We start from the raw sequence: 8,405 nt of genomic DNA on the forward strand, positions 1-8,405 counted from the left end.
TTAGAATTTTTCATTAGGTTTATTCTGATACCAGATATGTTGGTATTTGTTTCTTATTAAAGAAATAAGTTATTTTGAAAAATTTCTTTTCATTGTGAAAATGATTAAAGGGGGCTAAGTGATTTTCTTTGATTTCTATGTATAAGTTTTATATATGTCTTAAGATTCAGATACTAAGCTGTTTGGTATCTTCTACAGTAATATATTACTTCCAAAACAGCTGAACATTTCAGAGAGAAAACAACTCACCTGAGTATGAGGTTCAGTGCACGTTGGACCTCAGTTTTGCTTAAACAGTTTTGTTATTTATTCCTGTCTCTCTCAGAGGGGTGGATAGAAACAGCATGTGTTGTTGTTGTTGTTGTTCAATGCCGTCCATTGGATTTCTATTCATAAAGACCTCACGCGACATTGTAGAATTGCCCCATAGGGTTTTCTAGGCTGTAATCTTTACAGAAGCAGAAAACCAGGTTTTTATTCTGTGGAGCCTCTGGGTAGGTTCCAACAACCAGCCTTTCACATAGCAGCCTAGCACTTAATCCTTGCACCACAGGGCTCCTAGAAGAGCATAGGGGATGGAATTGAAGGAATCTTGATTCAGGCAGGTGGCCTCAGATAGCTTATTCAAATTCTCAATGCTGCAGTTTTTAATTACCACTACTTCACAAATAAGTATTTACATCTACCCCCACAGTGTTATAATGATAATTTAATGAGATAATACACTTAAGGCACCTTGTACTATGCCTGACATTAAAAAGATATACTGAAAGTGGAGATGGCAGGGATGAGCAAAAGGAAAAGCTATACCAAACCTTTCTTCTTTTCTTGCCACATCTTTCATCTTGCCAACCTCTCTATGCAGATGGCTTTGTCTCCTCCTCCTCCACTGATGATATAAAAACTATATGATGTGAAAGTTCCCATTCCTACCCCCTAAAATTTATTTTCACAGTAGCCAGAATGAACTTTTTAAAATGTGCAGTATATCATGACACTTCTCTATTTATTTTCAGTGGTTTTCTTTGCTCTTCATAATAAAATCCAAATCCTTAGCCATGGCATACAGAGCCAGGCATGATCTGGTTCCTGCATAACTGTCTCATTCTGCCCCACTCTGCCTTGCTCTTGTTGCTCTAGCCTGATGAGCTGGCCGTTTTTCTGGTCTTCAGTCATGCTAAGCTTTTCCCCACCACAGAAAGTTACCTTCCCTCTTCCTCTGGGGGAAACTGTCTTTTGCCATTTTTCAGTTTTATATCAAATGTTACCTCCACAGAAAGGTCTTTCTTAGTTCACCCTTTCTAACATGGCACTCACTTCCTCTACACACACACACACACACAGTATTATTCTTCACCACATCATCTTGACTTATCAAACTCTGTAAATTATTTATATATGTGTGGGTTTTTTTTTTTTTTTTTAGCTTGTTTATTTTCTAACTCCACTGGAATAAAAACCCTTTAAGGGCAGAGGGACAAGAGCTTCTTATGCCTTATTATCCCTTCTCCCCATGTGCCGAACATTTAGCCATATACTCAACAAAGGACAGGTATGAATTTTAATTTGTTGTTACCTTACACCACAGAATTTCTCTTCTGTTATCAGGAGGGTAGCCTAGGAGATACAAGTGTCACTACTACTTCCTCTCACTAAAAGCCTCACAGGTTTGTGTCTTCCTTAATATTGAATTTTTCATTCTGTCTTGGATTTGGTATGGTAACAGTATTTTGCAACCACAAATAGACATACGTCTTCTGACAAGGGAGTGTATGCACTCATAGAAACAATGGGATAGAAATTGGTACTATCCTAGACATTTTACCGTAATGTCATGAAAATCTAATTGTTATTAGTTATTTTCATTTGTTTCTTCCTCAAAGCAACAACAACAATAATAATAGCAAACACATATATAGTGTTTACTATATGCCAAGAACTGTTCTAAATATTGTGTATTTTCTCATTTCATCTTCCTGCATGAGGCAGGTACCATTATTATCCGTTATTTTCCACATGGGTAGACTGAATCATGAAAAGGTTCTATAACTTATCAAAGGTTCTACAGCTGGGAAGAGCCAGTGCTGGGTTGCAGACTTAGGCAGTCTGACTTTCTAGTTTGTTTTCTTATGATTATGCTGTCACTATTTGAGGGCAACAACTGGGCCTTGGTTATATTCCGATTTTATATAATACTTCATCCATCACCAAAACCAAACCAAACCCATTGCTGTCGAGTCCACTCAGACTCAGAGCGACCCTTCTTTTTTTTTAAAAAAAATACAGGAGAAGCAAGGGTCTTTATTACGGTCTGGCAGATGTGGTGGAGGTGGAATTCCAGGCCTGGGCCTAGGAGAAGGCAGAGGAGAGGCAGGGGACCCCTTGAAGCAGGGACTCACCTTCCTTGCCTCAACCCAGTCCCCACCACCCAGCCTCCCCCACCACCCAGACTCCCTCGCCTCTGCCTCTGGGGACACAGCACCAAGAACTGACAACTGGGACCCTCCAGGGCCACATCTTGGGGCAGATTGCAGAGTCCAGGGGTCCTGGGGAGCTCAATGTGTCGCCCACTGGCCAGTATAAACTGGGGAGGCTCCTCTGTCTCCCAAAACGGAACAAGCTCTTGTTCTGTGGTGGAGGAAAGGGAGTAGGGCTTGGGCCTCTAAGCAGGACCCAGAGAAGGCTGAGCTGAACTCTCCCTGGGCAGAGGTGAAACCCCCAGGGGAGTTTTTTAGACTTCCTTACATGGCCTTTCTCCACACTTTCCCTCCCATGACTCCAGTGAGCAGCTCAGAATCTGGGCCAGGGCAGCTGATGGGACAGTGGGGATCTGCCCCAGAGACATCTGTGAGTTTCAGTGAGGGTTTCCCCAACACCAAATTCATCTCTGTGTACACAGGCAGCACACACTGGTGGCAGGGGACAGCTGCTGAGGCTAGTAAGGGTAGCCACCCTTGGAACAAAAGGGCTGAGCAGGGCCAGTCAGCTCAGGGAGGTAGGTGGGGCCCTTGTCAGAGTAGGACAAGGGGACTGTGTCCTCCTCACTGACCAGCAAGTCAAACTTGGCCTTGAGAGCTGGACAGAGATTGCCCAGGAAGGCCAGAGAGAAGAGGGCCTAGGGCTCGCACACAAACTTGTACGTGTAACGCTCACCAGCTACCTTCTGCATGATGCCTTTCTCATAATAATATCAGAGTGAGTAGCTCAGCTTTTCATAATTCATGGCCAGCTGGTTTTTATGGATGCATCAGAGCCTGGCGACCTCCTTAGGCACAATTAGTTTGAATTCCATTCCCCGGCCAGTCCAGGCAATGAAGTGGGCATTTGTTGGGTCATCCAGCAGGGCCACCAGAAACTGCCACAGCTTCAAGATGCCCCCTCTCGGAATGCGCACATCACTTCCTGCTTGATATCTCCTTCAAATTTCCAGGGACATCCTCTGGGAATGGTTGCAGAGGTTTCTCATAGCCATAGCCCATGGCCCATCACCTGGGGAGGGCCTGGAGAAGCCCTCTGTGTGAAGGTACACTGATGCACACCCAGAGACATCTGAGTCACAGGCAAAGTTCGTCTACTCCTGTTTGGTCACCACCCCTACACCTGGGTACCTGTGCCCATTGACTCCACCAGGGCCCACTGCCAGCTGACCTGCCTGCTCATACAGGGGGTGTGATACTCTTGCTTGAAGCTGTGCTGGGGTTAGGGCAGGCAGGACTCTGACAGCTGGTGTTGGTAGGGGGCTGGGAGGGGCTCCCAGCCCCTTCCCTGAGAGGACTTGAAGGAGTGGCAAATGTCTGAGGGCTGCTGGAAGACGGAGCTGGATGTGGTTGGAAGGAGATGGAAGAGAAGAGAATCTTGAATCAACCCCTCCCCCTGCCTGCCACTCCCAAAGCTTGCAAGGTGGGCTCTCAAATATTCTTTTTTTAAACAAAGTATTTAAAACAATATTCAAAGGGGCTTAAAAAATCCCAAAGGCCCAAAGATATCCAATTTAATGTAAGATCACATGACAGAGTACAACTTCCCCATAGGGTTTCCAAGGAGCAGCTGGTGGATTCCAACTGCTGACCTTTCAATTAGCAGCCGAGCTCTTAATCACTGCACCACCAGGGCTCCTTGTCTATCACATGCCCTTGATAAATGCATGTTCTTTTTGTTTAAAGAGCACGGTGATAAATGCTGGAGCCATGGGTGGTTTCCAGAAGGAATGAGCCATCCCAAAGCTATACTTTCCCACTGAAAATATTCAAAAGGATTAGATTTTATTGCAGAGAATAAGAAAATTGTGTGGTTGCCCTTATCTCACCTCATGTGGCAAAGCTGTGGCTTTTTAATTACACATTTATTGACCAAAGGCAGAATTTTTTTTTAGTAATGTCCTTAAATGGTCTTATTTATGCCTTAGATGAAGGTTTACAGAGCGAATTAGTTTCTCATTAAACAATTAATACACATATTGTTTTGTGACGTTGATTGCCAACCCTGCGACATGTCAACCCTCTCCTCTTCTCGACCTTGGGTTGCCCGTTTCCATTCGTCCAGTGTCCCTGTCTCTTCCTGCTTTCTCATCCGTACCCCTGGGCTTGTGTGGCAATTTAGTCTCGTATACATGGTTGAGCTACGTGTATTATTGTTTGTTTTATGGGCCTGTCTAATCTTTGGCTGAAGGGTGAACCTCAGGAGTGACTTCAGTACTGAGTTAAAAGGATGTCCAAGGGCCAGACTCTTGTTGTTTCTCCAGTTTCTGTCAGATCAGTAAGTCTTGTCTTTTTTCAAAGGCAAAATATTTAGAATTTGAAAATTATTGGCAGAATCAGTCATCTTTCCAATCTTTCAATTTTGGCATATGATATTGTGTTGTGAACATTCATTAATGGTACATGCTACTCATCACATAGTTTTTAAAAATCAAATTGGCAAAGATAGTTAACTAGCCATTAAGGATTCTTATTTTGCTTGTGTTACTGACGTTTAGCTACAAACTACAACCAGTTTGTTGCTAACTGGAATACACTATTTTAAATGAAGATTGATTTCCTCACGGTAGAGATATAAGGAGAACACTTTATTCAAACTTATAGTAATCAAAATGAAATACTGCCTGGTCCTGTACCATCCTCACAATCTTTGCAAGTATCTTGTTGGAAAATATGAATTTCTCAAAAATCCTTATTGAGAGTTTACCTTATCAGATGATTAAAAAGTAAACATAATCTCTTTATAAATATACACATGAATATACTCAGCATTCTTCAAAAATGGGACCCTTTAAACCTACCTCACACCATAGACAAATTAGTTTTAGATGGATCATTATCCTAAATATAAAAGCTAAAACCCTAAAGCCTTTAGAGGAAAACATAGGCATATCTTCATGACTTGGAGGTAGGCAAAGGTTTCTTATGCCATGGAAAATAATAATTATAAAAGAAAATAAAAAAAGATAAATTAGAATTCATTAAAATTAAAATCTCCTGCTCCTTGCATTGAGACACCATTAAGAAGGTGAATCCACGTCATAGCCTGGGAGAAAGTATTTTGTGGTACCTGGACTAGAGGAACTGACCTGGCTATGGAGCTGAACCGATTGAAAGGGAGGGTGTTGACCAACAGGCCAAACTACACCGTCTAAACTAAGACAGGATCCAGGATAGTATGCTGGAGCTGGCTCATACGAACTCCTCAGAGCTCAGGGGGCACATCTCTTCCCAAATCTGTTCCAATAACTTCACACTGGCAGCTTGAATTTATACCATGAACCATGGACATCATCAAACCAGGGACTTTTAAAAATTTTTAAAAATATATTGGTTTGAGAGCTGCTTAACTAGCACACCACTGCCACTGCATACAGGCACAGGAGGAGTTTCTATTCAATGGCAAGGCTTAAGGGACAAGAATCTATCAAACTGCTAAGGAAAAAATAAGTGTGTATATGTGTGTGTGTGTGTTTTGGGGGTGGGAGTGGGTAACTAGCACTGGCAAAAGTTAAGTAAATGTACAACAAATGCATAAGAAAGACTTCTTGAATTGAATGTCTCTAATTTTTTTAAGTTTTTATCTATACCCATTCCCTGAATTTCCCCCTGCCCTTAACCTCCACCAGGTCTAGTGTTACATACAAGTAAGAAAGTAAATACATGTTTGTTACATGATTTCAAAGGTAAAATAACTTCGCCCCCTCACTTCCAATATATTACTCCTTACCATAGATTAGTGACTTATAATTTGACAAGGTTTTATTCCTTTAGCTTAAAATAGTTTAAGCCTGCTTCAGTTCTACTTTAACTATTCAATCATTTGAAACTTAATGAGAATTAAGTTATCTGAAAGTTTCTTGAATACTTTGTAATGTAGGACAAAATTTAAGAGTGTAAATACCTAGGAAATATAAGGGGCAAACCAGAATAATGGAGAGAGAAACATTGGCTATTGAAAAGAATAGCCGCAATTCTGACCTGAGTTGCTGGCCTCATAATTCTACTCTGAGTTGGCCCTACATCTCTCACTTCATCCATAGACAAATTTTCAGGTTTTTATTTGTTTAATCTCTTCTTTAGATTTCAAATTCATGACATTTTCTTTCTTATTTCTGTGTCTCCAGCCTCTCTTTTCTCCAGTCCTTAAATAATAAGCATCATCTTTCTCAATGTCCTGGTAAGCAAAATCTATGTGCTTAGAAGGTCAATAACTTATATTTTGTTAGATAGCTCCCCGATTAGTGGAGAAAGTGATGCCATTAAAATAGCTTTAGACAAAAAATTCTTGAAACTTACAGCACGATAAGGGAAATGTCACAAAAAGTTGGATCCATAGTGAGAAGTAAAAATTCCTATTGATCATTATCAGCATCACATCAGGTTTTTGTTTTTTTGATTCACACATTTGATCTAAATTAAAATTGAAGATTAAGAATGCATAAGGAGTTTATTTTATTTTACTTTTGCAAGGGCTGAAAATTAATGAAACATTTGTCAATGTTATTGGGGGGAATAAAATCATATTACAAATAAATGAAAAACAAAACTAGTGATTGAAACAGTGATAGGAAAATAACTTCAAAATTTAATCAAAGAATTCAAGAATGAAGAAGAATTTAATAGAGAAAATGATCCAGTGTTAGAACCAGATAAAAAATAAAGAGGCTGGAGCAATAATTTGCATATTTTCATTGTGATCTGCTGATAAAGGGAGCCAGATCAGAACTTGGTTCAGGTTGCAGGCATGACTGACCAGCAGGTGCTTGCTATGTAGGCAAAGGGTTGAGGGCAAAATAAGATTAGGAAAGGACAATCCCTATGAAGGGTGAGCCAAGCTCAGTCTGATCCAGTTTTAAATCCTTCCTTCTCTTGGAAAACAAGGACTGGCAAGTGAGTGCTGGAAACTGCTGGAGAGTGAGAAGTATTATCTCACAGCCACCCAGCTCAATTTTAACAGCTATTTAAATCAGGTTAGGATTAGCACAGTAGTTCTCAAAAGTTAGTATGCATGAGAATAACCAAAAATGCTTATCTCAATGTTCATAATGCCTGCTTTTTGGAAATACCTTGTTGTTAAATTGTAATCATCATCATCACCCTTATTGTTTTCCTAATCTGTATTTATACCCTGTATTTCCCACTTTGCTGATTATCTATGATTTTAATTCCTTCTAAGTACACACTTGTCAAAATCCCTTCTAAGGAGTTATTTAAAGATAATCCACTAATACCTTGATAGCTATTTACTGGGAGAGTCATTAGTTCTTTAATTATGTTACGCTACTCTTGTGTCTTCTTTTGAAGATATAAGATCAGTATAATATCCTCAATGTAGTGTCTGAGACTTCTTCCCCTTAGTGAAGTTTTAGTGATACAGTCTTTATTAAAATTCACCTCTCACTTCTTTTAAAACAGAATTATAATAAAGCTCTTGGGTGTTTCAAGGCCTTTAGGAAGATGATGTGCCCTCTCCTCTGCCATGGCAGTGCTCCTTATCTTGGCCTGATCTTTTTTTCCCATACTTGACACAGTTTTTCTAACCTCAAAGTCTTTGTCCAATGTCATTTTGCATACCAATGATAACCCCCCTCCCTATTTCTTGTCGCTATGGCATCTTCTAATTTTCCTTCTTTGAAGTTCTCATTAGTCTTCTTTAAAAATGAAGGAGAAGTTGTGCTGGCTTACCCAGTATTGCTCCGTAGACACATCCGAACTCCCTGAGGGACCAAATTACTGGGCTGAGGGCTGTGGGGACCATGGTCTTGGGGGACATCTAGCTCAATTGGCATAACATAGTTTATAAAGCGAATGTTCTACATCCTACTTTGGTGAGAAGTGTCTGGGATCTTAAAAGCTTGTGAGCGGCCATCTAAGATATGTCTACTCGTCCCACCCTGTCTGGAGCAAGGGAGAATGAAGAAAACC

General features: G+C 40.6%; 1 pseudogene; it reads right to left on the reverse strand.

Annotated features, from left to right (window-relative positions):
* Window positions 1-2,935: 2,935 nt before the first annotated feature.
* On the reverse strand, window positions 2,936-8,045 carry LOC101355116 (ETS translocation variant 4 pseudogene; annotated as a pseudogene).
* Between the last annotated feature and the right edge of the window lie 360 nt (window positions 8,046-8,405).

The sequence above is a fragment of the Trichechus manatus genome, unplaced genomic scaffold (genome assembly GCF_000243295.1).
Source record: "Trichechus manatus latirostris isolate Lorelei unplaced genomic scaffold, TriManLat1.0 scaffold00085, whole genome shotgun sequence".
Classification (NCBI taxonomy): Eukaryota; Metazoa; Chordata; class Mammalia; order Sirenia; family Trichechidae; genus Trichechus; species Trichechus manatus.